Source organism: Microtus ochrogaster, unplaced genomic scaffold (genome assembly GCF_000317375.1).
Source record: "Microtus ochrogaster isolate Prairie Vole_2 unplaced genomic scaffold, MicOch1.0 UNK6, whole genome shotgun sequence".
Taxonomy (NCBI): Eukaryota; Metazoa; Chordata; class Mammalia; order Rodentia; family Cricetidae; genus Microtus; species Microtus ochrogaster.
This window is the reverse complement of record NW_004949104.1, coordinates 12,465,973-12,487,381: the sequence shown is the minus strand read 5'-3', so window position 1 is coordinate 12,487,381 and position 21,409 is coordinate 12,465,973. Positions and strand designations below refer to the sequence as shown.

General features: G+C 41.2%; 1 protein-coding gene and 1 pseudogene across 4 annotated transcripts in view; one reads left to right on the top strand and one right to left on the bottom strand.

The window, feature by feature from the left end:
* The window catches only part of LOC101987930 (E3 ubiquitin-protein ligase ZNRF3), a 262,088-nt gene that overhangs the window by 71,716 nt on the left and 168,963 nt on the right, over positions 1-21,409 (top strand). The window lies entirely within an intron of this gene.
* LOC101999648 lies at positions 13,125-15,931 on the bottom strand (annotated as a pseudogene).

Genomic DNA, 21,409 nt, shown 5'->3' with positions numbered 1-21,409 from the left:
GTTCTGAGAGTCAGGTTGGTGGCACACACTGGGGAGGCAGAAGCAGATAGGTTTCTGTGAGTTTGAGGTCAATCTGGTCTACATAACAAGTACCCCAGAACAACCCAGGCTACATAAAGAGACCCTGTCTTAAAAAATAGAAAAACATCCAAACTGGCTAGGCTCCCACAAAGCCAGAACATGAAGTAGGATCAAAACCCAGTGCCCTTCCTAGACCAGGATGGAGGGGGGAGGACTTTGGACTTTCCACAGGGCAGAGAACCCTGGACTGCTCTTCAGACCGGAGAGGGAGGGGGAGAGGAGTGGGGGGAGGGGGAGAGGAGAGGGAGGATGGGGAGGGAAATAGGAGGCTGGGAGGAGGTGGAAATTTTTTTTTCAATAAAAAAAATAAAAAATAAAAAAAATAGAAAAACAGACAAAGAGCTTTCTATTTATCCTGGATTACAGTCCTTAGTCCTCATTTGAGTTTTAAAGTAATTACTGTATTTTTGCAATTGAGTAAGAATAATTTATATTCATTTTAGTGTTTAAAACTGACTAGACTGAGGTATAGCTCGTTGGTAGAACCTTGATATGCTCCAGGTTCTGGTTCCATTTTTAACACTGGAAAGCAAGTTAATTAATATTAAGGTTTTTGGAGGAGGGGCACTGGCCTTCCTCCAAAACAAACCTAAACCATCATTTTCTTCTGCTTAGGTTCTAATGTCTCTGTGTGGATAGTCAATTATTGATCCCTTTTTGTTCCCCCATCCATAACTAATTCATCAACATGAAGTAGTACCATCACTTTCAGAGTAAAACCACTTCTTACTACCTTTGCTGTTACTACCCTGTTCCAAATTTCTACCATTTCTCCTCAAGCATCCTGACTGGCTTTCCCACTTTCCACTGTTATCCTCCTACCTAGTCTCCCCAAGTATAGCAGCAGCCAGAGCAATCCAGTTAAAATGCACTCCAGACCACATCACCTCTGTGCACAGAATTAACCACGGATTTCCTTCCAAAGGCTTACAAAACTCTTTGTGGTTTGGGCTGCTGTGTCCTTTTCCCTTTCCTCCTATCCTCTCCCCCTTGCCTGTCCTTCCATTTATCTGTACTGTGCCAGACCTACCTCAGGTGTTTTGTGCTTACTCTTGTTTCCTTGGTTTTTTATCCCAAGGCATGGCACTCTCCTTTACCACTCTTACACTTTCTCAGAGTGTAAACTTGACTTTAAATCAGTTCTCTTCCAATTCTCTCTTATTTATTCATTCATTCATTTATTTATTCATTCATTCATTTATGTATGTATGTATGTATGTATGTATTGTGCGTTGGTGTTTTGCCATGGGTGTCAGTTCCTTGGAACTGGAATTGTGAGCTGCCATATGAGTGCTGAGAATTGAACCCAGGTCCTCTGGAAGAGCAGTCAGTGAGTGTTCTTATCCACTGAACCATCTCTCCAGTACCCCCCCCCCATTTATTTCTTTTCCTTCTCTCCCTACCCCCATCTCTTTCTTTTTTATTTTTTTTATTTTTTATTTTTTTTGAGACAAGGTTTCTCTGTAGCCCTGCCTTTGTGTTCGGAATGCTGGGATTAAAAGTTTGTGCTAATAATACCTAGCACTCCACTTCCATTTCAAATAGCAAATATAAAAAGAAAATTAGAAATATAAGTATCCTTAAAACTAAGATATAAACAAGTCTGTAGACAAACAGAAATACAGAGCAAAGGTTGATGCTGAAACCACAGACCTGTCATGTTGAGTTTGAAAGTAGGCATTCGCTGGGTAGTGGTAGCACACATCTTTAATTCCAGCACCCAAGAGGCAAAGGCAGGCAAATCTCTGGCTTCGAGGCCAGCCTGGTCTGCAGAGCAAGTTCCAGGATATCCAGGGCCACAGAGAGAAACTCTAGTCTCAAAAAACAAAACGTGTGTACGTGTGTACGTGTGTACGTGTGTGTGTGTGTGTGTGTGTAAACAACAAGCAGAGAGAAAAAGAGAGAGTAGGCATTAATGCTGTTGAAGCTAACTCTACTCGGGAAGGCTCATGGGACCTAAAAGTAGTCCACGTGGAAAGGACTGTAGTCATTGAATGCTGAACTTTTCTGCATATGAAAGGAGATTAAAAGCCAAAACAAAGCCCATTCTTCATTCACTGCTCAGGTAATCCTGGAGCAGTTGGAAGCCAGCATGGCCTCCTAGAGGCATGATAACTGAAGACTACCAGTATTGCTCTGTCCAGCTGTAAAGATCCTGGTAAAGAAACCACAGAACTATTGGGCAAGGAATGGTATGTGCAGAGAACCACCTTCATTGCTTGCAACTTCACCTAGATCTGACTGTGAGTTTGCAAACCATAAACATATGATCCCAAAGAAAGAGAACTGGGCCCAGGAGGTATAGCCCAGTGGTTTAAAACAAAAAACCCAGAACAACAATCACAAAAAACCCCACATAGCCAGGCTGTGCACACCTTTAATCCCAGCACTCGGGAGGCAGAAGCAGGTGGATCTTTGTGACTTTGAGGCTAGCCTGGTCTACAAGAGCTTATTCCAGGATAGGCTCCAAAGCTACAGAGAAACCCTGTCTCGAAAAAACAAAAACAAACAAACAAAAAACCAAACGCACATGAATTTGGCATACATGATGCTCCAGTTTGGTTCCCAACATTCTCGAAAGGGAGGAGGGAAAAAAAAGATAAGCAACAAAACCACATCTTTAAAATTATAAGGAGATGAAGCCATAGTGGTACTCTATGCCTATAATCCCAGTACTCAGGAGGCTGAGGCAGGATGATCACCATATTCAAATTAAGTCTGGATTATATAGTAAGACCCTGACTCAAAAATAATTCCTCCAAAAAGTTTTTTGAAGATGAAACAGAATATCGGTAAGAAAAAGGGTGAAACACAGCAGGTTAAAAGTGATTCCTTCTATCAGCTGTGAATGAAGGAGTGACATAGAAACACTAGAAGAAACATGGCAGGCCTGTAGCCTTAACCGTAGGGAGGGTTAATTCAGCAAGAGATTCACCAGTTCAAGAACAGTCGTCTGGGCATGAATCTGTCTCTAGAGGTCAGGCATTGAATTAGATTTAGATTTTAAAACAATGTTTGAGACAGTTTTGTTTTGTTTTGTTTTGTTTTTTCCTCAGGCTGGCCTGGAGTTTTGTGGCAATCTTTCTCTCCTAGCCATTGACTGCTGGGATTATAGGCTTCTGCCAAAACACTTAACTCAAAAATTAAATCTTTGTAAGTAAAACTCAAGTTGAACAGGAAGTCAGCTAGGATTGGTGAAGTAAAAGCTATGCTGAGGAATTTGCTAGAATGTGAAAAGGAGTGCCAGTATATTTTAACAGAGTAGCTGAGTAACCCAAAGAGCAGCTCTAAGCTTCTGACCCAGTTCTGATTTTGTATTCCAGGGCACAGAGGGTTTAATAGGAGACAAGAAATTCATTTATTCATTCATTCATTCATTCATTCATTCATTCATTCATTATTTGTCGTTTTTCAAGGCAGGGTTTCTATGTACAGCCCTAGCTATCATGGAACTCACTCTACATACCAGGCTAGCCCTGAACTCAGAGATCTGCCTGCCTCTGCCTCTGCCTCCTGAGTGCTGCAATTAAAGATGTATGCCACCACCACCCAAAGACAAGAATTATTTAGAGGGGCTGGAGAGATGGCTCAGCGATTAAGAACACTGACTGTTCTTCCAGAGGTCCTGAGTTCAATTCCCAACAACCACATGGTGGCTCACAACCATCTGTAATGAGATCTGGTGCCCTCTTCTGGGGTGCAGGTATGCACACAGGCAGAACACTGCATACATAATTAATAAATCTTTAATAAAGAAAAAAAAAAGAATTATTTAGAGTAGTGGCTCTCAGTCTTCCTAATGTGATCCTTTAATACATTCCTCATGTTGTAGTGACCCTCCCAACCATAAAATTATTTTTACTGCTATTTAATAACTGTAATTTTGCTACTGTTAGGTGTTTTCTGGTGGTCTTAGGCAATAAAAGGGTTATTTTATACCCCCCTGCCTCCAGAAGTTGTGACCCATAAGTTGAGAACCTCTGATTTAGAGCTATGAAAACTTTCTAGAAGTGGAATAAGACAGGAGCTTTTAGAAAAAATACAGTGTTTGGTTTACAGGACAAATTGGTACACATCTATGGATCTATTTCTAGACACATTGCAGAATATCCCGATGCAGGATTAAAACAAAAATCTCTGAAGAGAGAAGACAAATACAAGAACAGATTGAAGATGCTTCCTTTTCTTAGTCTGTAAGCCTTAACCTTAAATATTGCAGTGGGCAGTAGTGTACTTAATGCTTCTACTCCACTGGGAAGGTTTGCTCTTAGGTAGCCACAAGATGTCTTTTGAGAGAGAACTGTGTGTGTGCCTATGTGACACAGAATTGCCAAGGTTGTCAGAGGCTGCTCTGTGTAGCTCTTCTTTGGTGGAATGTACACACAAGCCAAGCAAATAGTCACAAGTACTCAGAAGTTGATGTTCTAAGCTTGACTGTGAGTTAAAGATCTCTAGTTGGGGTGCCTATTGTAGCCAGTGACCTTTCAGACCAAGGCTGTATGTCATTTTCTGACTTCTGACTGGGTCAGTATTGTCCTAATGAAGGAATTAGATGGGCTGGTTATCCTCCAGAACCAACAGACTCGCCAAGTGCCTTGTATGTATAGTTAGTCCTTACTTCTTTGTTCCCTTCCTGTAAAAAGAAAAAAAAAAGACTTATTTCTTTTATTGATGTTGTTAGGTCAAGTTAATGCCATAAATATTTGTTCCTATGTATTACCTTTTTTCTTAGGCATTACTTTTTTCTTTAAAAGTACACATTTGGCTGGGTAGTGGTGGCCTAAGCGTTTAATCCCAGTTCTCTGGAGACAGAGGCATGTGAATCTCTGTGAGTTCGAGGACAGCTCTGGTCTATAGAGCAAGTTCCAGGACAGGCTACAGAACTACACAGAGAAACTCTGTCTCTACAAACAAACAAACAACGTGCCCATTTGTTTCCTTTGCTTATTACCAACTAACTATCAAACATTTAATTTTTGTTATATCTCTTATCTTTCCATTGAGCTAGGCCTGGTACTTTGTTGGAAATCAGAATTAAGGTTTTAAAGTCAACTTTGGGGGAAAGCATCAGAAACAGGACACATCTTAGGAAAATCACTTATGAAGTAGCTGACTGTGCTTGTAATGAAGTTGCCATGGGTAGATTTAGTATATAATACAGTTGTCAAGACCAGACTGGCCTCAAGCTCACAGAGATCTGCCTGCCTCTGCCTCCCGAGTGCTGGGATTAAAGGTGTTTGCCACTACCACCGCCGTTTTTTTTTTTTTCTTTTAAATGTTGGGTTTAAACCTAAGGTCTCTTGTATGTTAGTTAGGTGCTCTAACATTCAGTTACACCCTTAGCCCAGTTTATTGCCCCCGCAACCTGACAAGAGTTTCTCTGTATAGCCCTGACTGTCCTGGAACTCTTTGTAGACCAGGCTGACCTTGAACTCAGAAAACTGCCTGCCTCTGCCTTACAAATGCTGGGATTAAAGGCATGCATCACCACTGCCTGGCCAGTTTATATCTTTTTAATAAATCAGCGATTGAGGCTGATGGGATGGCTCAGTGGGAAGAGATACTTGATGCCAAGTTTGACAACCCTAGTTTGATCCCTGAAGCCCACAGGTGAAAGAACATAACCAACTCTGAGGGTTGTTCTCTGATAAGTGTGAGCATATATGTATGTAAATGTGAAAATTTTATTTTAGAAATCAGTTATTGTAATGTATACCTGTGTATTCACAAACTAGTTTAAGAAATAGTATTTCTTTTTTCTTTCTACAAAGTAGTATTTTCATTTGCTAATTTATAATTTTCATTGCTGCATCTCACTTGGCAGTGTTTAGTCTATAATACCAATAATGGATGATTAAAAAGAAATTGTGGGCAGTGAGATGGCTCAGAGGGTAAAAGTACTTGCTGTACAAGCCTGATGAACTGAGTTTGATCCCCAGAATATACAAGGTGGAAAAAGAAAACTGTCCTCTGATGCTGGGCAGTGGTAGTGCACGCCTATAATCCCAGAACTCAGGAGGCAGAGGCAGGTGGATCCCTGTGAGTTTGAGACAAAATTCTTGGTCTACAAGAGCTTGTTCCATGACAGGCTTCAAAACGACAGAGAAACCCTGTCTTGAAAAACAAAAAACAAATAAACAAAAAAAGTTGTCCTCTGATTTTCACATGCATGCCATGGTACAGATACCCCACATACAATATTAAATAAAAAATTTTTTTAACAGAAAGCAGATATGGTGGTGCACATCTTTAACCTTCTATAAGCAAAATCAACTCAGTGTAGGTAACATGAGGTGAGGATGGGCAGGGAATCACCCTAATTTGTGCTGATAATTCCCTGATAGATGATGGCTGTCTCCTGGGATTCCACAGTACCATAGCTCAGACATCTCATCAAACCCACACAAGATAAGGAGGTGACAGACATTCCCATTGCTTTTAGGATCAGTGAGTAGGTCCTTACTTGACTTGCCCAAGGTCATATAGGGTGGTTAGGCCAGCCCATAATTTACTGCCTTCAAAACCTGAGCCTATGGTTTCCTCTCTTCCCTTCTTCAGCCCCTGTTAACAGACTACTCTGGAATATTTTAATCAGGTGATTTTCATCAAGTGTCCTTCCTGGAGTACTCTTGGCTCTCTTCTTGGGTTTGAAACTTATTCAGGCAGTTACAGAGACAGTGAATCTGCAGTCTGTGAGTGCAAGGAACCATCCTTCTATGGGAGCTCTTGCCCATTTTGGATTCATAGCTAGTGTCCTCCTTTTCTAGATTCTTTAATTTGGGCCTTTGGGATGTTCAGTGAAGGCCACCGTATCCCACCAAACTTGCCTTTGATTACAGACACACACCCCCACCGTGAAATTGTGCTATTTCCATTTTTACCATGATACTTCTGGGTCTCATCCTAGGACCCATTCCCTCTTGTGCAGTACACTCTGCCTCTCTCCATCTGTCGATTTGTGATGTCCCCCTGCACAGTGGGTCAGGACCATTTCTATTCTTCAGATGAACAAGCTGAACAGAGGGGAGATAAAGTAAATATACTGGGCCTCAGCTGTGTTCTTTTCCCTGTAGCTGCCACTCATGTGAGGCTTTAGTTTTGATCCTGAGCACTTGTGACTTTTCTTGAAGACTCATTAACAAACATCTGTTAACCCCAGATAGGGCACCAGCCACAAGCCAAAGAAACAATCCCACCTAAGTCTTAACTTGGTAGAACAATGCATTTAATTGGGGCTGCTTTAATTGGGGTATAATCAACTTAGGGGCTGCTATACCACTGAATAAGATTCTGTCACAGCAGTTGTTAACTGTTTATATCTTCAAGGAGGGGAGAAGCCTTATGGGGCCTCTCCTACCTTCCAGGAGGAAATATTAATAAACTAGATCTTGTGAGGGTTTTGTACTGGTAATCCTAACTGATCTGATGTAGCAATCTTTCTTTGTCAAAGTATCTTTGGACCACCAGCACGCAAATAATGACTAGACTTATTATTAATTATGAAAGCTTGGCCTTAGGCTTAGATTTATCTCAACTAGCTCTTATAACTTAAATTAACTATTTATTTATTTATTTAGGCAGGATTTCTCTGTGTAACAGCCCTAACTGTCCTGGAACTCACTTTGTAAACTAGGCTGTCCTCGAACTCACAGAGATCCACCTCCCTCTGTCTCCCAAGTGGTAGGATTAAAGGTGTTTGCCATCACGCCTAGCTAACCCATATTTTGTCTTTCTTTCTTTTTCTGAGACAGGGTTTATCTGTAGCTTTGGAGCCTGTCCTGGTACTAGCCTCCTGAGTGCTGGGATTAAAGGCATGCTCCGCTGCCATCCAGCACTAACCCATATTTTTAAATCTATGTTCTACCACATGGTGTTACCTCTCTTCCATCTTGCACCTCCCATTTCCTCTCTGGCAACTCTGCCTTTCTTCTTCTCAGAGTCCTCTCTGTCTCTGAAAGTCCCACCTAACCTCTTCCTGCCTAGCTATTGGCCACACACCTCCACAGTGTAAACAGATATCCCAAAACAGATCTGATTTCAAGACAACATCAGTGCCATACCATACCTGGAGAACAGAGTTCTATAACAACATGAGTATGTCCATAAGCTGCGTGTGCACACCATGCACATGTGTCCACACACACACCCTTGACACTGATGATAATTAGAATCTTCTGCCACTGTATTTTTCCTACTTGTTCTTATTTGAATAACTCTTTAAAAATAGCTTTGTTGAGATACAATTCATGTACGGTGTAGTTCATCTATATAACATGTACAGTTCCATGGTTTTTTATTATAGAGTTAAATATTCTTCACCATCATCCATTTTACAACACTTTAATTACCTCAAAAAGAAACCCCAAGCCAGACATGATGGTGTCATCTCTAATCCACTTGAAAGTACTTGAAAGATCAAGGAAGTGTGTGCACTGTGTTCAAAGGCCAGCCTAGTCTACATAGTTCGAGGATGGCAAATGTTATACAGTGAAACCTTGTCTCAAAAAATAAGCCTGGCAGTGGTGATGCACACCTTTAATCCCAGCACTTAGGAGGCAGAGGCAACCCGATCTCCGTGAGTTTGAGGCCAGCCTGGTCTACAGAACAATCCAGGACAGCCAGAACTACACAGAGAAACCCTGTCTCAAAAAACAATAAACACATAATTAATTAATAAAATAAATCCTGTAAGGCATTATGGCACATGCTTTTTTATCCCTGTACTCCATTTCTAAACAAACATCAGTTTTATACTTGTGGAGTTCCTTATTCTGGACTATTGTGTAAGTTATGGATTCTTATGCCTGACTTCTTTCACACAGCATGATGTTGAGGTTTATCAGGTTGGAGCATGTCCCTAATGCTTTCTGTCTCTTCTTTCTAAGACTGAACAATAATCCCAATGTGTGTATATACCACATTTTAAGTTTAATAGTTTATCAGTTGGTAGACTTTTGAGTATATATACCTTTTGATATATATATATATATCAATATATATATATAAATATATATAAACTTTTATGAATAATCTTAAACACATTCACATACAAGATTTTGTGTTTAGATAGGTGTGGATTCACACACTTTTAGTCTCAGCACTTGGAGGCAGAGGCCAGCTCTGTCTATGTTGTGAGTTTCAAGACGAGCCAGGGCTTTTTGGATATGTCTATGTGAGGGTGTCGGGTCCCCTGGAACTAAAGTTACAGACAGTTGTGAGCTGCATTGTGGATTGAACCTGGGTCCCCTGGAAGAGCAGACAATGCTCTTAACTGCTGAGCCATCTCTTCAGCCCTATTTTTTTTTTTAAATTTTATATGTATGAGTGTTTGCTCCATGTATGTTTGTGCACTGTGTATGTGCATGGTGCCTCCCAAAGGTCAGAAGAGGGCTAGAACTAGAGTTAAAGATGGTTGTAAGCCATGTGGGTTCTAGAAATGGAGCTCAGGTCCTTGGCAAAAGCAGTGAGTGCTGTTAACTACTGTGCCCTTCCTTCAGTCATTTTTACCAGCAGTGTGTAAGGTTTCTAATTTTGCTATATTCAAACTAGTGCTTGGTGTTTTTTTGTTTGTTTTTGTTTTAAGAGGAGTGGTATTATTCTTTTATTAAGTACCGTGGTCTTTGCACCATGTGCATGCCTGGTGCTTGAAGAGGCCATCGACTCCTCTGGAATTAAAGTTTCAGGTATCTTTGAGCCTTCATTTGGGTGCTGGAAATCAAACCTGGGTCATCTGCAAGAGCAGCCAGTGCTCTTAACCCCTGAACCATCTCTTCAGCCCTACAATGCTTGTTAATTCTCAATTTTTAAAAAAAATGATGCCCATTATAGCTGGTATGAAATGGTATTTGATTGTGGTTTTTGACTTGTCTTCTTTCAAGATAATGATGAGTATCTTTTTATGTGCTTATTGATAAGCATTTATATGTCTTCTGTGGGTATATTCAGAGCCTTTTTCTGTATTTAATTAGATAATTAATAATTTTTATTATTGAGTTATATATAAAAACTACTTAAGTATTTTAGGTATGGATGTTTTGCCAAATATATAATATGCATAGTGCATGGGGGTTGTATGTAGAGCACAGAAGTGATTTTTTTTTTCAGAGAAAGTGGGTATTTATTTAGTGGGTTATGGGAGGTAAGGGTAGAAGGGGAAAGAGCAGAGAGGGGCAGAGAGAGAAAGAGAAACAGCAGGGGGAAGGGGAGAAGCAGGGAGAAAAGAAAGAGGCAGAAGCTTCCTCTTCGGGAGAGACACGGAAAGGGAGGCGATGGTATCTTTTATAGCTCAAAAGTTACTAATTTTGGCCAGGTGTGCCAGCGGCATACACCTCTAATCCCTGTACTTGGGAGGCAGAGACATGGAGTTCAGGGCCAGCCAGTCCAGTGAGCTACAGAGAACCAGGACCTACCCTAGGCCAACCTAGTTCATATCTAGGTTCATTGGAAGCAGATGAGCTGGGACCTGTCCCAGGGTACATGGTCTATGCCTGTCCCACAGCCTGCTCACAGCACAGTGAGGGTTTCTGTGTGGATTCCTGTCCACATTCTAAGTACTGACTCTCAGGACCATTCAGAATGAATACCCTTTTCTTACTTAGCTATTGATGCTAGTTATTCTTATTTTAGTTTCTGTTAGTTTCTGTTTTTCTGACTAAAGAGACTTTATGGAAATTAAAAACAATTTACAATTCTGATTTAGAAGCCTTGGACCTGCCTGCCACTTGAAGGCTTCTTTCCTCTGTATTCAGAAAACCATTTAAGGCCAGGTGGTGGTGGCTCATTCCTTTAATCCCAGCACTTCGGAGGCAGAGGCAGGTGGATCTCTGTGAATTCAAGGCTAGTCTGGTCTACAAGAGCTAGTTCCAGGACAGGCCCCAAAGCTACACAGAAACCCTGTCTCAAAAAATCAAATCAAAACAAAACAAACAAAAAAAACTGGGCAAATTATATCCTATTAGGTACTTGTAAAGAAACCCAAAATAGCAAGAGTCTCTAGTCTTTATCTTACACAAAATCTCCCCCCCCCCCTCGTGTGTCTTTTCTTTCTTGTCTCACCTATAGGCTGGTGGAAACTTTTTTTTATTATTCCAGGGTGACTTAAGATTTGTAGCAATCCTCCTGCCTTATCCTATCAAGTACTAGGATCATAAACCTAAAAACCTAAAAAGAAGGTTGACGTGGGTGCTGAGAGATGGCTCAGAGGTTAAGAGCATTGACTCTTTTTCCAAAGATCCTGAGTTCAATTCCCAGCAACCACATGGTGGCTCACAACCATCTATAATGAGATCTGGTGCCCTTTTCTGGCCTGCAGGGATACAGGCAGACAGATGCTGTATATATAATTAATAAATCTTAAAAAAGAAGGTTGACTTGTATTTTATTGTAATTATTGGAGGCTGTACATTATTAGGCATGTGGTAGAAGCCCCCAATTTTTAATCATGGAAACAAGTAACAAAACCATTTATTTATTTATTTATTTATCTATTTATTTATTTATGACATTATAAAGGAAAACATTTCATTGGGTAGACTCACTTACAGTTTCAGAGGTCCAGTCCATTATTATGGTGGAGAGCTTGGTGGCGTGCAGGCAGACATGGTGCTGGAGAAGTAGCTGAGAGTCCTACATCTTACAGGCAACTGGAAGTTAACTGAGACCCTGGGCACAGTATCCTGAGCATAGGAAACTTCAAAGCCCACCCCCATCGTGACACACTTCCTCCAACAAAGCCATACCCACTCCAACAAATAATGCTACTTTCTATGAGATTATAGGGGTCAAGTGCATTTAGACCACCACAGGCCTTTTGGAGTAATTGATCCTTGAGTTTGATGGTAGGGGAGGGGCCATGTATGGTCAGAATAGAGATATATAGCAAAGACAGATTTAGGCATAAAAACCTCTGAATGTAACAAAACCCTTTAAAACAAGCTTCTGGAAGAACTAATTGTTCTTGTCCATTTTGTATCCTCAAATTTGACCATGATCTCCCATTTGGCCTTGCCTTTCAGAGTTGTCTTTGAAAACATTCTTGTTGATGAGAATTTTATCCATGAGAATATCCACAGAATAGGGCACAGAGTGACTGTCAGTTTCAAGTTCCAGGCATGGCTGAAGAAATGGTATGAGGTGTCATCAGTGTTCTTAACAGTGACAGCTTATGTCCAGAGTAGTATCCAGCCAGGACCACATCACTTTCCTGAGTCTTGTGAACTTGTCCATTTTGACAGCAACCAGAAGACATACAGCAGGAAGAAGTGGAGACAGCAGGAAGAACTGGAGGATTTTTTTGCTTTTATTGTTTTGAGTAATTTTGTCTGTTAGAGAAAGGAAATTAAATGATTCCTATGGCCCTAGATGTGAGCTAGACATGTGCCACATGCCCTTGATGCTTCTGTAGTTGGATGATTCTCTCGAACCAGCCAGTGTTGGAATAATTGAAGCTAAGCAATGTCACCGCTGTGAGCTGTTAGTATTCTGGTGTTTTTCTTGCTGAGTGCTTGCAGGCAGCCAGCACATGCAGAGGTAACTGTGTGTCCAGTGCTGTAAGTGTATTTGACTCACCAGTTTACATGGAGTACTTTCTGGGGCCACTCAGCCCCTGGAGTGGCCCATGGAAGGCCATTGGACATTTTGTGTGGGTTGGGGTTTTTTTGTTTGTTTTGTAATATAAAATATATGAGCTTTATTGTATAAGGAAAACAGGCATTACCAAAAATTACTTATCTAAGTTAAAATGTGCTGGGCGGTGGTGGCGCACGCCTTTAATCCCAGTACTCAGGAGGCAGAGGCAGTCGGATCTCTGTGAGTTCGAGGCCAGCCTGGTCTACAAGAGCTAGTTACAGGACAGGAACCAAAAAGCTACGGAGAAACCCTGCCTCAAAATCCAAAAAAAAAAAAAAAATGTTTTAAATGTATATAAAATTGTAAAATAACATGATTTATCACTAAAGATACTTGATACAATATTCAATGGCAGAGTAAAACAAAGTCTATTTCACTTCTGTCCCATTTTTCAAGTCACTGTATTGAACAATACATCAAAAATCAGTGGTTGTGCATCTAGGGAACTTTTCAGTGGAGCTCTCTTCCACTGGTGTGTATATCTTAATCTGTCTCATGTGGGTGTCTCTTCTATTTTGTTGATTGGCTAGAACAGTGATCTGTTTTCTGAACATGCGAGTTGGCTTCTCATGATTGTCAGTTAAAGGAACATGAATCCAGCCATTTGGTTCCATCAATTCAAGTTGCTGAATTGGATGTTCACTAAATGAGCTGAGAGCCATCACATTGCCAGTAAGTTTCTAGATTGTCATCTTGTAATTGATTCACTTTAAACCCTGGTTTGCACTACGAGAGTGACCAAACAGCATGGGACCCAATTTCCCTTACTGTCGCCATTCTTCCAACTGCTTAGGATCAGCACCAGGAGGTGTTTTATTCAGTGTGGTCACTTTTAAATTATTCTGGTCTGCCACAATTCAGTTCTCCAGGGCCTGCTGCAGGTTTGCACTACTCCCACTGCGCACTGTGGCTCCTGTTACGCTGTTGTAAGAGAAGAGTGTGTCTCTTTAACAACACATGTTACTACTGGTTCTGCCATATTGCTGTTAAGATGGATTATGTTTTGGTTTTTTAAGTTGCCTCGTATGTCAGCAGATGTACATGCAATTTAGAATCTTTCAAACACCTTATCAAACATTGTGACAGTGGGGAGGGCTCAAGACTTAAATGTCTTTTTTCACTTAGTGTCCATCCGCTGAGAGTGCTTAGGTTTGCATCATTGTTATAAATGAATACTGTTCTCTCTCTCTCTCTCTCTCTCTCTCTCTCTCTCTCTCTCTCTCTCTCTCTCTCTCAAAGCTATTATCCTTATTCCATAACCCATCAACTTTAAAAATTTTAGCTTCAGTGGTTTTTGTTTGTTTTACTAGAAACAGATATGATTTCGACTTCACTCTGTTCTGTTTTCAATGTTAAGGATCAAACCCCAGTGTCAAATATTACTAAGTCAGTAGTCTTTTTTTTTTTTTTTTTTTTTTTGTTTTTCGAGACAGGGTTTCTCTGTGGCTTTGGAGCCTGTCCTGGAACTAGCTCTGTAGACCAGGCTGGTCTCGAACTCACAGAGATCCTCCTGCCTCTGCCTCCCGAGTGCTGGGATTAAAGGCGTGCGCCACCATTGCCCAGCTAGGTCAGTAGTCTGACACTGAGCTGCATCCCCCACTTTGACTGTGACTTAGAAATAGCATAGGTTGTACATATTAACTTTCTTTAATTCTTTTGTTTTGTTTTGGTCTTTTTTGTTTGTTTGTTTGTTTGTTTGTTTTCAGAGACAGGTTTCTTTATAGCTTTGGAGCCTTTCCTGGAACTAGCTCTGTAGACCAGCCTGGCCTTTAACTCACAGAAATCTGCCTGTCTCAGCCTCCCGAGTGCTGGGATTAAAGGCATGTGCCACCACCGCCAACTTTCGTTATCTTCTTTTGGTACAGAGGAACCATGTAGAATAAAGGCTATTGTTAGTTCCCGGATGCCCAAAATAATCACACAAAAACTATATTATTTGCAATACTATTTGGTCAATAGCTTAAGCATATTTTTGGCTAACTCTTATGTCCTAAACTAGCCCATCTCCATTAATTTGTGTATCACCAGATGGCTGTGGCTTACTGGGTAAAGTTACATCCTAAATGTGTGTCTCTGGTGGGGCTACAGAGTGTCTCCTGACTCTGCCTTCTTCCTCCCAGCGTTCAGTTTAGTTTTCGCCACCTACTTCTGTTCTGCCCTGGTATAGGTCCAAAGCAGTTTCTTTATTAATCAGTGGTAATCACAGCATACAGAAGGGGATCCCACATCAAAAGGCATTTTTGTTTTTTCTTTAAAAAGCAATGCTCATTGGCAGAGACTCCAGCTGAGCATTTAGAAAACTTATGTCTGGTGTAGAGAAGTGTTGGTTTAATCATTAGACCATTCCCAGTTGGAAGCCTTCACACATAGAGCCACCAGCTCCTTTTCTGTGTCTGGGTAAGTTCCCATCCTTATTACAGTTGCCCCAGTAACTATGACAACAGGAAGAAAAGAAACTGTATTTAGGTTCTCCTGGATTCTAGATTCCAGGGGGGAAAAATGGTTTAGACCATTCAAAGAGCTAGAGAGGCATCCATTTCAAGACAAGATTCTAACATTGTAGATGGCTCAGAGGGTAAAGCATTTGGTCAGCAAGCATGAGGACCTATGTGTGGATCCCCAGAAGATGGACAGAGTACTGCAAGTCTGTAATCCTAGCACTTGGATGTTAAGATAGGCTGTGGAAACAGGGTACTCCTCAGAATCTTGAGGCCAGGTAGCCTGACCGGTGCAGTAAAAAAGAGCAAAAGGCCCTATCTCAGACAAGGACTGAGACCTGAGGTTGTCCTCTGACCTCTTCATACATACTGCACATGCACACACAGAGCTTTTAAAAAAAATTTGAAAGGGAATTGTGTATTCTTTTTTATACATAGAAAAGAGGGAAAAAAAGACCTTATGACTCAAGAGAAGAGTAGGTGGGCTGTTATCCTGTCCCTTTACATAAATTAGTCTGAACTGTGACATGAGGCTCTATACCATAGGGGGACATCTTACATCCTGGGCCATATGTAGAGAACAGAGGACAAAAGGAGGGAAATCTCCCTTTTAAATCCCCAGGAACTCTTGGATGAGTTAATTTTATAGAGTGAGTTAGCTTGTCCTCCTGATAGTATAGCACATGGCTCCTGTGTAGCAGTCACTCACTTGCAAGCAAGCGGGTCCTTTTGAAGTTACTGTAAACTTTGAAGTGTAGAGGTGGTATAACCTTGGGCAAAAGCATGACTAGTCCCAACTTTGACTCTTCCCCTGAGATGTTAGGAAACTATGCCGGTGTCTCAAGTATTTTGTGTGAAAAGCTTCTGGAAAAGCTGCTCTTGGTTTCAGAGCTTGGCTTGTGGAGCGTCTCAAGGGAACAATTCTTTCCAGATACTTATGCCTGGCATTACATTGTCTTTGGCTTAGGAGTTAGATTCTTTGTCTATTAACAAAACAGTGAAACTATGATATAATCAATCTCACTTGGCCCTGAGAAATCTGAAGGTCTATTTTCATATTCTAGCATAAACCAGTTTTTCCATTTTTCTTTTTTCTTTTCTTTTGGTTTTTCGAGACAGGGTTCTCTGTAGCTTTGGAGGCTGTCCTGTAACTGGCTTTGTAGACCAGACTGGCCTCGAACTCACATAGATGCTTGCCTCTGTCTCCTGGGTTAAAGGTGTGCACCACCACCACCACCCAGCATCCATTTTTCAATCTAGTCACTTCATAATTGCTGCTTGCATCAGACTATCGTGGTGATACAGTATTCTCAGCTGGATCTGCAGGCCTAGGTGTAAGTTCTGGCTTTCTCTGGAATAAAGAGCTGTGTTGTCATTCTATCTTCTTGCCATCAGTTAATCTTACCCTTAGTTACCCCACATTTCATTCTCCTTTTCAGAACTGTAAAACTCCTCAGTACCACAAACCCATTTGGCAGTAATTCACGTTTTTTTATTGTTGTTGTTGTTTTGGCTTTCCTACAGCTATCACCCTCTGGGCCTTCATTTTGAGAGATCCCCTTATTTCTGTTGGAATCCTTGTACCTGTCTTATTTCTACCTGTCCTTAGGTTTAGTTCCTTACTTTTGTTGTTGCTGACAGTAATTTTGTGGATTAGACATAAGTAGGAAAATTGTAGACATGTGGAGCTTTCTTTGGGCTGGAGTCATCTTCTATTTTCCTTCTCCATTCACTGACCTTTTAAGATAATAGTTACCAGCCTGCATGGGTGAAGGGCAGCAGGGTTGTGTTCTCTGGGTAGGAAATATTAGCTTCTTGTGCCAATACCAGTATTAGTGAGTCTTTTTGTCTTGAAATTGACTTTGATGAATTGGCGATCAAGACTTAGTAGAACTAATCCTTTAAAATTCATTCACTAGGGGGCTGGAGAGATGGCTCAGAGGGGAAGGAGCACTAGCTGTTCTTCCGGAGGTCCCGAGTTCAATTCCCAGCAACCACATGGTGGCTCACAACCATCTGTAATGAGACCTGGTGCCTTCCTTGCCAGCACTGTATGCTTAATAAACAAATAAATAAATTTTAAATTCATTCACTAGTTTGGTTAAATCCTGATTATTTGCCTTCATCCCTCCATTAGCTGAGCAGAAACCCCAATGGCTTTCCAAAAACAAAGCAGGTAGCCTGATAGAGAGGCCAAAGGCTTTGTCCAGCCAGCAGTCATGTATTGAGCACCAGCTGATGTCAAGACTAACAGTAAGATGATTGGAACCTCTGAGTAAAGTAATGCTGTTCTAGAAGCAGATGCTCACATTAGGTGTGGGGTGGAGGAGTGAGGTATGGGCAATAAAAGGCCCAGTACACACAATGGAAGTGCTTGCTATCAAAACAACTTAGTTCTGTGAGTGCATTCAATTCATTGAAGCTGGTCTTGAAGAGCTCATTGTTCTTCTTGGCAAGGGTATAAAGTAAAAGTGAGCATAACAGATTTAGAAAAGGGGGACTTAGTTATTGAGCATATACTCTGCTATTTGTTTGCATCACATCTCATTTAACTGTTGTATCCCTTTGAGGCTTTGGCAATAGTAACAGTCCCAATAAAAGACAGGCAGTGTTCTTTCTTCCTTGACTCATGCCATTTTGGACATCCCAAGTTACTTTTCCTATAGCACAGGATCAGAGTTAAACACAGATCATACTTTGTTGTATCCTTGTGCTTATTTATTTATTTATATTTTATTTTTTGCTTTCTCGAGACAGGATTTCTTTGTGTAACAGCCTTGGCTGTCCTGAAACTCACTCTGTAGACCAGGCTGGCCTCGAATTCACTGAGATACGCCTGCCTCTGCCAGCCAAGTGCTGGGATTAAAGGCTTGCACTACCACCACCTGGCTCATCTTTTTTTTTTTTAGATTTGTTTACTTTATATACATGAGTACTCTATCTGCATGTATGCCTGCACACCAGAAGAGGGCACCAGATCCCACTATAGATGGTTGTGAGCAACCTTGTCATTGCTGGGAATTGAACTGAGGACCTTTGGAAGAGCTGTCGGTGCTTGTAAGTGCTGAGCCATCTCTCTAGCTCCTAGCTCTGTGTTTAGTTGCAGCTTATTATTTGCCTGGTGTTCTCCCAGGGATCTGTCTTAGAAAACTTGCTTGTGTTTTCATTTCAGGCTGTGGGGTTGCCCTTCCATTTCCTAGTGCAGAAGGAAGTACCTTGTTTTTAGTGGAATCTTTGTCAGGTTCTAATAGAGGTTTCTGAACCTATATAGTTTTTTTCTTTGTCATGTCTCTGAAATCTTATGTGTAATTGGGCCTTTTAAAATTGTCCTAAAAAGGTAAACTCTACATCTCCAAACATCTTAAGAAAAAGTCAAGGCCAGTGGGGTTAAGAGTACCTTGTAAGCATGAGGACCTGAGTTTGAATTCCCAGCACGCATCTAAAAAGCCAGGTATAGCTGCCCATGCCTATAACTCTACCACTAGAGGGAGGATAGCAGAGACAGAAAGATTCCAAGAGATCACTGGCAAACCAGCCTAACCAAAACAGGAGCTTCTGGCTAAGTGAGGAATCTTGTCTCAGGGCAGCTAGACAGAGAACGATAGAGGAAAACACCTGGAAACCTTGGTCTGATCTCCAGGTGCATATGCCACACACACACAGAGGTACACACGCACACACACAGGCACACACACACACAGGTACACACACACACACACACACACACACACACACACACTTGGGGAAACACCTTTAATCCTAACATGGAAACACTGGGGGTGGGGGGATAGAGGCAGGCAGATCTCTATCCTAGTCTACAGAGTGAGTGAGTTCCAGGACAGGCTACACAGGGAAACTCTGAACAACAACAACAACAACCAAAAAAAAAGTAAAACTCCGAGTGCCTGTAATTTTAAATGCTAATGTGCCATATTGAGTTCGAAGTTATCATTAATTTTGAATGATAACAGATCCTATGTAAAGTAATCTGGTGGTACTGACTGAACATGTATGTTAAGAGCTGAGGCTTAGCCTGCCGGTGGTGGCTTTAATTCCAGTACTAGGGAGACAGAGGCAGGAGGATCTCCGTGAGTTCGAGGCCAGCCTGGTTCAAGGACAGGCACCAAAGCTGCAGAGAAACCCTGCCTTGAAAAAAACAAAAAACAAACAAAAAAGAGCTGAAGCTTTTACATGATGTCTGTGGAACAGTGCTGTAAAACAATACCTAGCTGGACCTTTGGAAGGATATATGAATTTCTTATGTAGAAGGTCCTTGGTTGGTATAGATGATCACTATCCAGAAGGGGTTTTGGATTTTTTTACAATTAGGGACTAATATTTCTTAGATAATAGAAATGAGTCTCATTGAGACTATCTTGAAAAATGGGGCTATAAATACAGAGTTTTGGGCTTTTGTTTTTTTGTTGGTTGGTTTAAGGTCCACCCTGAGATGGAACCCATACATGAAACTGCTAATGTAGCCAATAACCTGAGGCTAGAAAGATCAAGAGTTTGTTTTTAATTTAACAAATTAAAATGTAATTACAGCCCTAGTATCTTATATTTGGAGATGAACAGTGGGTCATGGATGGGCAGTGTAAGAATATTTTAAGGAGAATTATCTGAGTGGATGTGGTATCCTCTGTTTATGTCTGACTTTAGCAGTAATATCAAGGATCATTTTCCAAGTGATAGTACTCTCATTTTCCCATAGTTCCTTTCTACTTTGATCATTCTCTGTGGAAACACCCATCCATAGTTCTTTAATCCTTAACTAGATCATTTGCCATTGGCTTTGACTGGGATCCAGCTGTTCATTGGCTGACAAAACTTTCATGGTACCATTAATTGACTTCACTGCTGACTTGAAGTTCTAGCATACAGCTTCTTTATATAGTCTAATCACTATCATTGACTAGTTTAACAGTTTGCTTGAAGAAGGACGCTTAAAAGAAATCCCACACTAACTCAGAAATAGGTTGTTATTTATTTATGGGTAAACTCGCAAACCAGAATCCTCTGCTGGAACGGAGATCAGAAATCGAAATCGGCAACTGGAACAGAGAGGCCGGAAAAGAGAGCAGACATGGGCTCTCTGATCAGCATACATAGTATAAGAGGCCACGCCCAGTAGGCAGGTAACCAAGCTGTAAGACTTCCTGCAGCAGTTTGCTGTAAGGATGAAGTGAAATTGAAATGTAACCTAGTACACACTCTTGAGATGAGAAGTCCACCACGATTTCCCCCCTGACATAGCTTGCTCATTTGCACATAATACCTTTCTTTGCCTAGGGGTCGCCATCTTTTGCATCAGGTCAGCTTACTAGTGCATATTTTCAGTGTATGACTATTTCTACTTACTGAAGAAACATCTTCCCGACCTTGTAACTTGGACTTTTTGGGTTAAATGGAACCCTGTGATGCAAATGGTTGTAGGTGTGGGACAATAGGCATTTCTGAAAGCTGATGCTATTGTCAGAAGCAAACTGACACAGCCTTAATTCTACAATATTATCTTTAGGAGATGAGTAAATGGATAGTTATATTGGTTAACTGTACTAGCTAAGATTGAATTTGCAGGGTTAACTACTTGGGGAAGTAAATAAGAATAGGAACTGAGATGATGAAGGTGGAAAAGTGGCAAGGCTGGTGAGGTAGGTGGTGGTCTTTGATGATGTCATCCCCCTGCCTCCTGTTTTTTGGAGGTAGGGTCTCACTGTGTAGACCAGGCTGGCTTTGAATTCACAAAAATATGCCTGCCTCTGTTGTTCCACCATGACTGGCTATGAGGTGGATTTTTAAATCCTGTGATAAAATTTTTTTTATAACATCTTTATTCAAAAAATAAGTAAACAGCCTTTGGCAACTGATAGTGCTTTAGAAAAGTTTGTTTTGGTTTTGAAGATTTTGATACTATTTAATAGTTGGCAGCCTTGACAGGGCTGCTGATGTATTGAGCTGCCAACAGTTGCCCCAATGTCAGCAAGAAACTCTGATAAGGAGTCTCACAGAAGAGTGAAAGGAGGGGAGATCCAGCCAGCCCAGTAGGAAGTATTTTCCAGAGTGCTTGCCTGACAGAACCTTAGGGACCCTTGGGTATGCTTGATATTTCTAGATACATGTTCTTGTCACACTATCCTTAGTGTTAGGCTCCTGTTTTCATGTTGGCTGTAGGGAGTCACGTTGCCAAATTTCAACCTTGGCTTCTGATGCTCTTGGTTCCCATTCTTATTATACCCTCTTCTCCCTGCATGCGCTCTCTC